Source organism: Dendrobates tinctorius, unplaced genomic scaffold, assembly GCF_039654945.1.
Source record: "Dendrobates tinctorius isolate UK_male_01 unplaced genomic scaffold, ASM3965494v1 ptg000028l, whole genome shotgun sequence".
Taxonomy (NCBI): domain Eukaryota; kingdom Metazoa; phylum Chordata; class Amphibia; order Anura; family Dendrobatidae; genus Dendrobates; species Dendrobates tinctorius.
Genome location: NW_027361696.1, coordinates 14,026,845 through 14,036,574, shown reverse-complemented (window position 1 = coordinate 14,036,574; position 9,730 = coordinate 14,026,845).

Here is a 9,730-nt window from a genome sequence, read left to right as displayed (position 1 = left end):
CAGGTCTCCATGTCTGATGCTACATTAGTGTCTATGGGTAAGGGCTGCCACTTTGTAGGTGGATGGTCCTATATATCCCCGTCACATTCTGCTTCTATTCTTTTCAGTTCTTGTTCCAAATTTCCATCTGATTCAAAAAGAACTTCATATCTGTTAGACACAACCATCACACCAACACCGCTGCTGAGTTTTTTTCTGGCATTTTGGTCACTGTCATATCGTTCCTCGGGTTTACGGGAGGATGTGGTTTTTTTTCCTCCTTTTGGTCTGCTTGATGTTACCATTATCAAGTTGTAATGGAGAAACAGATGCACAGGCTTCCTGTCGCCGATTGGGGGGCTTGGGGACATGTTAGCATCCGTGCGGGATTTGCTAGCACAGATGGAGGGAGTTAGAGAGCCATCGGCGCATTTAGCTGCCTGGGTAGGATCGACGGAGCGAGGGGCTGGCTCGTCGGGGGCGGCTATCGGGGTTTCGGTGGGCCGAGCGGACCCCGTATCTGTGTCGGTTCAGACGGAAAAAGAGAAGGAATGTCGGGTCCATTTAGATGATAGGGCCCACGGGGAGGTGTACGTATGTTTTGAGGGCCCGCTGGGAGCTCATTTAAAAAAAGAGGTGCGGGAAAAGATCTGGAAGGATGAGTATGTCGAGATTTTTTCCCTGTTACCGCTAGAAAAGTTCAATTTGGATAAGGGAAGGAAGGACGATAGCAAAAAGTAGGAGGAGGAAAAACGGAGATGGCGTTTGATTCCGCAAACGTTTGCTAATTGGCTCCAGGCGTTTGCAATCCTGGCTAGCGTGATTGGTGAGAAGGCGCCTGAGAATTGTTCTCCTCTTTTTTGTTATTTGGATTCAATTGGGGAGGCATATAGGGTATATGGGGGTCAGGCTTGGCTTCGTTACAGCGAGCAATTTAGGCAGAGAAAAGCGATTCGTCCGGCGATTCGGTGGGATCAGAAGGACATAAGTCTGTGGTTGAAGGTCATGACACAGTCTAAATTTGGCCATTCCTTTCTTGGTGGAGAGGGGGCCGGGGGGGCCAGCTCATCAAATGTGCAAAGCGGTGGTCAAGGGGCAGGCGGTCAGTTGGCCATCCAGAAGCAGGGTCTCTGCTACTGGCAATTTAACGATGGGCAATGCAGATTCGGATCGAACTGCAAATTCAAGCACCTGTGCTCCCATTGCAGAAGATCCTCGCATGGGGCATCCAGATGCTTTAAGAAACAGAAAGGAAGGGTTGAGAGTGGTAATTCGAAAGGGGGAGACGCCAGTGAGAATAGCCGCGATGGCCCCTTATCTAAATAGGTTCCCGGATGGTGAAAAGGCGGCAATATTGGTGTCTGGTTTTACGGATGGTTTTAGAATTCCCGACCCTCCTTTTGAAATACCGTGGGGGCGGAAGAATCTCAGGTCAGCTGACCTGTATGGGGCGGTGGTGTCGGAAAAATTGGCAAAGGAAGTGCGGTTGGGACGGATGTCGGGGCCGTTTAAGGATCCTCCGTTTGAGGATCTGGTTGTTTCGCTCCTGGGGGTGGTGCCGAAAAAAGAGCCAAATAAGGTTAGGCTTAGGCTAAGTGCACACGTACCGGAACTCTCGCGGAAATTACCGCGAGAATTCCGGAATTCCAGTCCGCGGGAAAATCGCATTTTAAATTCCCGCGATTTTCCCGCGGAAAAACTAGCATTTTGCAAGCGTATTTAGCTTGCAAAATGCTAGCGTTCTCCAAGCGATCTGTAGCATCGCTTGGAGAACTGATTGACAGGTTGGTCACACTCGTCAAACATAGTGTTTGACATGTGTGACCAACTTTTTACTACTGAGGCCGCCTATGCGGCATCAATAGTAAAAGATAGAATGTAAAAAAAAATAAAAAATAGTGTTATTCTCACCTTCCGACGTCCCGCGCATCCGTTCCCAGTAATCCTTTGCGAAAATGCCCGCGATGACGTCAGTTCTCGCGGGATCGCGACGTCTCGCGGTAATTCGCGATGACGTCGCGCGAATGACCGCGAGACTTCGCGATCCTGCGAGACTTCGCGATCCCGCGAGAACGGACGCCATCGCGGGCATTTTTGCAAAGGACTACTAGGAACGGGAGCGTGGAGAGAAGCGGGAAGGCTGCGTGGGACGTCGGAGGGTGAGAATAACAATATTTTTTATTTTTAAATTCTATTTTACAGGGATATGGTACCCAAAGCCCGGAGGACAGTCTCCTCTCCTCCAGACCGTGGGTACCATCCGCAATTGTTCTGCTTACTTTCCGCATGGTGTGCACAGCCACATGCGGGAAGTAAGCGGAACAATGCATTCCTATGGGTGCGGGATCGCCGTGATTCCGCAAATTAATGAGCATGCTGCGGTTTTTACCGCGAAGCGATTCCGCCGTGGTAAAAACCGCAGCATTAGTACAGCATTGCGGAATCCCATAGGAATGCATGGGATGCTTATTTTTCGCGTTTTCGCGGCAAAATCGCGCGGTTAAAACCGCTGCGGAAACGCGAAAAAAACGCCACGTGTGAACTCAGCCTTATTCATCACCTATCTTTCCCTCGTGGTAGGTCGGTGAATGATGGCATTGATCTGGAACTGTGCTCGGTGGTGTATACGTCTTTTGATGAGGCGGCGAATTTGGTCCGGAGGTGTGGTAAGGGGGCACTGTTGGCGAAAACGGATATCGAGTCGGCGTTTCGATTGCTCCCGGTTCATCCAGAGAGTGTTAGGTTGTTGGGCTGTTATTGGGAGGGGGAATTTTTTGTTGATAGGTGTTTGCCAATGGGTTGTTCGGTTTCTTGTGCGTTTTTTGAGGCGTTCAGCTCTTTTCTTGAATGGGTTGTCCGGGACGTGTCGGGTTTTGATTCAGTGATTCATTACCTGGATGACTTCTTGTGTATCGGTCCGGGTGACTCAGGCTGTTGTGAGAGGTTGCATAGGGCCGTGGTCTGGGTTGCTGAGCGTTTTGGCGTACCGCTTGCTCCAGGAAAAACTGAAGGGGCCATGTACGTGCCTGTCTTTTTTGGGAATTGTGATTGATTCCGTGGCTTGGGAGTTCCGTTTACCGGACGACAAGGTTGAGGCGTTGCGGGTTGAGGTGGCTTGAGCTAGACGAGTGAAGAACTTGTCATTGAGAGAGGTGCAGTCACTACTTGGTAAATTGAATTTTGCCTGTCGGGTCATTCTGATGGGAAGGGTCTTTTCTCGGCGTCTGGCGAGTGCAACGGCGGGAGTGAAGGCCCCACATCATTTTGTTCGACTTACTAGTGATCATAAGGCGGATTTGGAGGTGTGGGACAAGTTTTTGGAGCAATATAACGGAAGATCATTGCTCATGGAGGAGGCAGTTTTAAACGAGGAGTTGGACCTGTTTACGGATGCGTCAGGTGGAGTTGGTTTTGGGGCGTATTTTAAGGGCCAATGGTGTGCGGCTGCGTGGCCTGATGAGTGGGTTCAGCTGGGCCTCGTTAAGAATATCGCTTTGTTGGAGATTTTTCCCATATTGGTGGCGGTGTACCTGTGGAGGGAGGAGTTTCGGAATAAAAAGGTCCGTTTTAATTGTGACAACATGGGAGTGGTGTGCTCCATTAACTGCTTGACTGCGTCCTCTCCTCCGGTGATTCGAGTTCTGTGGCAGCTAGTTTTAACTTGTCTATCGCTCAATGCTCATGTGACGCCTTCTCATGTGCCTGGTGTTAGGAATTCCATTGCTGGTTCTTTGTCTCGTTTGCAGTGGGAGCGCTTTCGGACTTTGGCCCCAGAGGCGGAGGAAATGGGTCTCGAGTGTCCAGCCGGGCTTTGGAAGGTGGTCTCAGGGCTGCAGAACCTTTGATACGGGCATCTTTGTCTGCTGGTACTTGGTCGATCTACGAGTCGGTTTGGAGTTCTTGGGAAAACTGGTTGGGGACACGTTCATATGGCAACTCTGGGGAGGATCATTTGGGCGCGTTGCTGGCGTGGTTGGGTTTTGGGGCGGAGGAAGGGTGGTCGGTGTCTAGGGTGGGGCAGGTGAGGGCTGGTTTAGCTTTCGGATTTAAATTGCGGGGACAGGTTGATTTGACTAAGTGTTTCTTGGTCAGCCAGGCTATTAAGGGGTTCAGACGTCGGGGCAATAGGGAGGATTGCCGGCGTCCGCTGTCATTTGGTATCCTTGAGCGGTTGGGGGCGGTGTTGGACGAGGTCTGTGTGTAACGGTTTGAGTGTTCTCTTTTTCGGGCGGCTTTTTCACTTGCCTTTTTTGGGGCATGGAGGGTGGGGGAGTTGGTATCCCCAGGGCGGTATTCCGGTGAGGGTTTGTTGGACAGGGACGTGTTGGTGGGTGACAGTGGTTTGGAGTTTTGGATAAGGAGGTCGAAAACGGACCAGGAGGGTAGGGGAAAAAGGGTGGTGTTGGGCGCTGTGCCTGGATCTCTGATGTGCCCGGTGCGCTGCTTGCAGGATTATAGGTCATGGCAGCAGAGGGGCGATGGGCCATTGCTGTGGCATGTTGACGGTTCCTTCTTGTCGAGGTTTCAGTTTGTGGCGGTTTTGCGTAAAGGCCTGGACAGGTTGGGTATTGATGGGTCTAGGTTCGCTTCTCACTCTTTCAGGATTGGGGCAGCTACGGAAGCGGCTGTTGGTGGTTTGGGTTCGAAGGTAATACAGCGGATTGGAAGGTGGGAATCGGGCCTTTACAGGTAGTACGTTCGCGCTGGGGCTTTGGGTGCGGAACTACGTTAAGGGGAGGGCGTGGTGTTAGTTGTTTGCGCGGTGGCTAATGGTGTTTTTTTGTCATTGCAGGTTGCACTCCTTTGCTGGTGTGGATCCTGGGCCATTTCTTTGTGTATTGGGGAGCTCGGCGTGCGGATGTTCGGCGAGAACGGCGGCAGCTGGGTTTTTTGTGAAGTGTGGCGGTAGTCAGATGGTTGGGCTTTAGGGGTATGGGTTGGAACAGGGTTTTGCAGGAGGTACATAATAGAACTAGGCTTGACAGGGATCCTGATATTCTAGTTCTGCACGCAGGGGGAAATGATTTGGGGGTCCGTCCTTTCCGGGAATTGGTCAAGGACATTAAGCACGATCTTCTGCGGTTGTGGTTATCGTTTAAAGGGTGTGTGGTCGGAGATGGTGCCGAGGAAGACTTGGCGGCATGCTAGATCGGTGATCAAGTTAAATAGGGCACGGATAAAGGTTAATAATTTTGTAATTAGGAACGGGGGGGTGGTGGTTCGGCACTTTGACCTGGAAGGAGGGAGTGGGGAGTTTTGGCGTGCTGACGGTGTTCATTTAAATGATGTGGGCATGGATTTATGGGCTTTGGGTCTGCAGGACGGGATTGAGAGGGCCATGGCTTTTCGGAATGGGGGGGTCTCAGGCAATCGAGGTCTTCAATTGCCTTCGTTGTGGCGTGTGGGGGAGCGGGTCCTTGAAGTTGGTGCTAAATTGGTTTTGGGGGATCTGTGGTTATATGGATTCCTCAATGTTATTATCCGTGGTTTGGGTCTGGTGATTTGGGGGGACTTCCGGCAGTGGTTGGTCGGATCCCCAGGGATTAAGTAGACAGTGTAACCCCGACGGGGTTTTGGTGCTCCCGAGCCAGTGGGGTAACGGCTGGGAGTAATTTATGGTATGTGTTTGTCCACAAAAAGTATTCTTTACGTTTTGGTCACCAGATTTGGAGCTTCAAGGACCCTCCCCAAGGTTGCGATATATTTACAAAATGTACGTTACTTAAATAAAAGGCTGCTGTGGCCATTATATTCCATTTTGGTGTCCTGGTGTTATTTGGGGCTCAAGTGGGTGGGGAGTTTCCTGGGAGGTTGGTGGTTGGAAGAGGTAATCCAGCTGCGCATCGCCAACTCCAATGTCATGTTGTTTGTATTAATATTTTACTTATTTTCATGGTGTTCTCTTGTAGGATGAGTTGTTATTTGCTTATTGCTGAATAGCTGTTGTTGCCATTTGATATCAGCTCTTGCTCTGTTGATTGTGTGATACCGAAGAAGGACCCCCGTGACAACTGGTGGCAAGCAGTGTGATCAACAGAGTGTAAGGTTTTTACACCAACATAGAAGAGAATTCCTTGCATGAAAAGGTGGTGATGGCGAACTCAGTCGAGGCGTTCAAGAGAGGCCTGGATGTCTTTCTGGAGCGTAACAATATTGTATCTTACAGTTATTAGGTTCTTTAGAAGGACGTAGATCTGGGAATTTATTCTGATGGAATATAGGCTGAACTGGATGGACAAATGTCGTTTTTGGGCCTTGCTAACTATGTTACTATGTAACCCAGGGCTGCCACTAGGAATTTCGGGGCCCCATACTGGCAAATTTTATGGGGCCCACCTTGAGACTCCGCCTAGGCTCCACCCCCAGTTCTGCCTCCATCCTTGCTCCTCCTCCACCACGCGAACCTTCCAAAATGCCTCTGCCCTTTCTTGGAAAAACTCCACTTCTGCAACACGCCCTAACCAATCACACATTAATACCATATCACATACATAGCCATCTGCTTTTGTTTTGCCAAAAGATTTTTTAGGCCTGCCACCACGACAAGGAAGACTCTATTGACCGATTTCCCCCTTTCAAAAATTACAGTGCCATTGACTCGCCCCCAGAGGCCATGGGGTACTCGGTGCCGGGCCCGTTGATTTCAATGGGAGATGTCACAGTCGCAGTGACCCGGTCTGTGGCCTCAGGCGGTCAATGTAAAAGGGGTAGTGTGATGGGGATAAAGTTATTGAGATGATTCGTGACGCCACCTGTGGTTTCTGGTCAGTTTGACCAGCGCTGCAGGGTTGCTTCTCTGGGACAGATGGTGTGGTGCAGCAATGATGTTGTAGCCCTCCACAGGTAGGGCTGTAGTCCCAGGGCAGAGTAGAGGAGGTTGGCAAAGGAGGAGATAGTGAGGAGAAGCAGATGGTGCAGTGTTAGGCACAGAGATGTAGCAGTGCTGAGTGGGTTGGCGCAGGAAGAAGGCAATGAGACAGATGAATGCAGTTCCAGTTCTTTTACTCACGTTCTTGGCACAGACAGGTGCCCGCTTCAATGCTGCGGTCTCCAGATCAGGTGCTCAGCCAACTCCCGGGCAGATGGAATTAACCTTTCCAGCTCTCCCTTTCGTGTGCCTGTTCTGAACGTCTCCTCACTAGCGCTTATACTGAAGTACTTGTAGTTATGTGTTAAACCCAAGTTCCTCCTTTCAGATGTTCCTTTGAACTCTACTCGCATGACAAGTGACTGTAGCCTGCTTTGGGGACTCCATCCGCAATGTCCCGGGTCACACATAGGTTGCCACCGTGTCTTCGAGTCTGTTGTGGGAATAGAGTGGTCACAGCTCCTATTCCTCCGGTGTCTGCTGCTGGAACATTAGTTTCACAAACAGCCTCGGGGACCGGACCCCGGTCATGCGCTTCAAACTTGAGGAAGGGTTCTGCTCTGACTCTAGTCCTTAGTTCTCTTCTCCTTATGTTCCATACTAAACTTTCTTTCTTCTGAAGAATCAGGCTTTCTATTTCTCTTTCCCGTGCCAGCAGCTTCAGGTCAGTGAAGTCTGCTGCAGCACCTCCTTCACTCCATCCCTCTCAGGGGATCTTCTCTCACAGACTGACCTTTTCCTAATATTCTCCCGCTCTCTTGTGCAGTCTAAGCTCCACCCACCTCCCAGCACTCTTCGTGCTCCAAGCAGGGAGCCATGAAGGTTGCTCTGCTACACTACTGTGTTTGTGTGGGATGCAGGTGTTGGAGGCTGGTTAGGTGTTCCCATCTTACCTGGAGAGTGGGATACTACACCTCCGGAGGAGGTGCAGTACCTCTGTGGCGACTGAACCCTCAGGGGTGCCACACCATAATAATAAAGATTTTTCCCAATCATATATACTCACTTGCATCAATAATTCCACCACCTCCCTTCCTAACCCCAAACAAAACTTATAAACTACTGGATTATCCTGAGCACTGCTGCCTGATGTTACAATTGGGCATTTGATTTTCCAGCAGGTCAGGATCATCCAGTAGCTTATATATACATTGCTATTGGGGAGTCGAAAGGGGAGAGGGAAGGAATAATTATACAATCATTCCTTCCCCCTCCCCCTTCGACTCCACAATAGCAATATATATATAAGTACAATCACATAATGAAATGGTGGACAAACGAATACATAGACTTGTTTTTTACTCACACAGCCGGTTTTGTCGCCGCGCCCACCACCCAGTCAGGAAGAAACTAATGGTCGTCTCAGCCTGCCCACCGCTACCGCCTCAACCTGCCCACCAAATAAATAGAAAGTGCATATTATTGCACACTACAAAAAATTATTTATTGGTATTTATTAAAAACTGATAAATTATAGAAAATAAATACACCTCAAAACGTAACTCTAAGTGATTATGTAAAAAACAAAAATAAATAAAATAGGAGTCAATCAAAAGAATAATCACTAGGACAACTTCATGTACAAAACACCAAGTAAAGCAAAACCCCAAAGTTTTACATTCAGTAATCACAGTGAATAGCGACAAGTACATGTAGTGTTATAGTGTAAGCCTTCTGGTCTGTGCCGCCCCATTTATTTAGCTTACTAACTTTTATACAGTAATAATTCCAAAACTCTTTAGGGTATGTTCCCACGGTCTGCAAATGCTACGGTAAAGTAGACCCCTTAAGGAACTTATTTAGATGTGTGGTGAGCACTTTGAACCCCCAAGTGCTTGACATAAGTTTAGAATGTAGAGCCATAAAAATAAAAAATCTTATTTTTTTATTTTTTTCACAAAAATATTTTCACCCCCAATTTTTTATTTTCCCAAGTGTAACATGAGAAATTGGACCCTAACAGTTGTTGTGCAATTTGTCCTGAGTAGGCTGATACCTCATATGTAAGGGGGGACCTCTGTTTGGGCGCATGGCAGAGCTTGGAAGGGAAGGAGCACCGTTTGACTTTTTCAACGCAGAATTGGCTGGAATTGAGATCAGACGCCATGTCACGTTTGGAGAGCCCCTGAAGTGCCTAAATAGTGGAAACACCCCAATTCTAACTCCAACCCTAACCCCAACACAGTCAGCAGCATGCTGGTACTGGTCATCACAGTCTGTGCTGGCTAAAAAGATAGGACTATGGGCTGAGCTGCAGGTGGAGACTGTGGAGACAGTCAACAATGTGCCTAGTAATCATGGACACTGGAGATTTGTCCTCCTGGCTCACCCCATCATCGATCAGCCCCCTGGCTCACCCCATCAGCCCCCTGGCTCACCCCATCAGCCATCATCCACCCTGGCTCAATCCATCATCCCCCTGGCTCACTCCTTCATCCGTCAGCCCCCTGGCTCACCCCATCAGCCCCCTGGCTCACCCCATCATCCATCAACCCCCTGGCTCACCCCATCATCAGCCGGGCCCCCTAGCTCACCCCATCATCAGCCCCCTGGCTCAACCAACCCCATCATCAGCACCCCCTGGCTGGCTCACCCCATCATCAGCGCGGCCGCCACAGAGAGAGAACGAGAGAGAGAGACAAGACAAAGACTACTTACCTTACCCTGCTCACTCGCCGCCGCCTCGTGACTGCCTGGCTGCAGTCTGCACCTCGCCGTCCCACCGGCGCCGCTATCCACTGTCTTCTGCCACCGCTCCCAGTCCCACGTGGTGCACGCACACTGCTCTGCTCCGGAATGAGGAAGTGGAGCAGAGCAGCGTGTGATGTCACATGAGGGGGCGGCGCTGGACCATGGTGCACCGGGGGGGCGACAGGCCTGAGT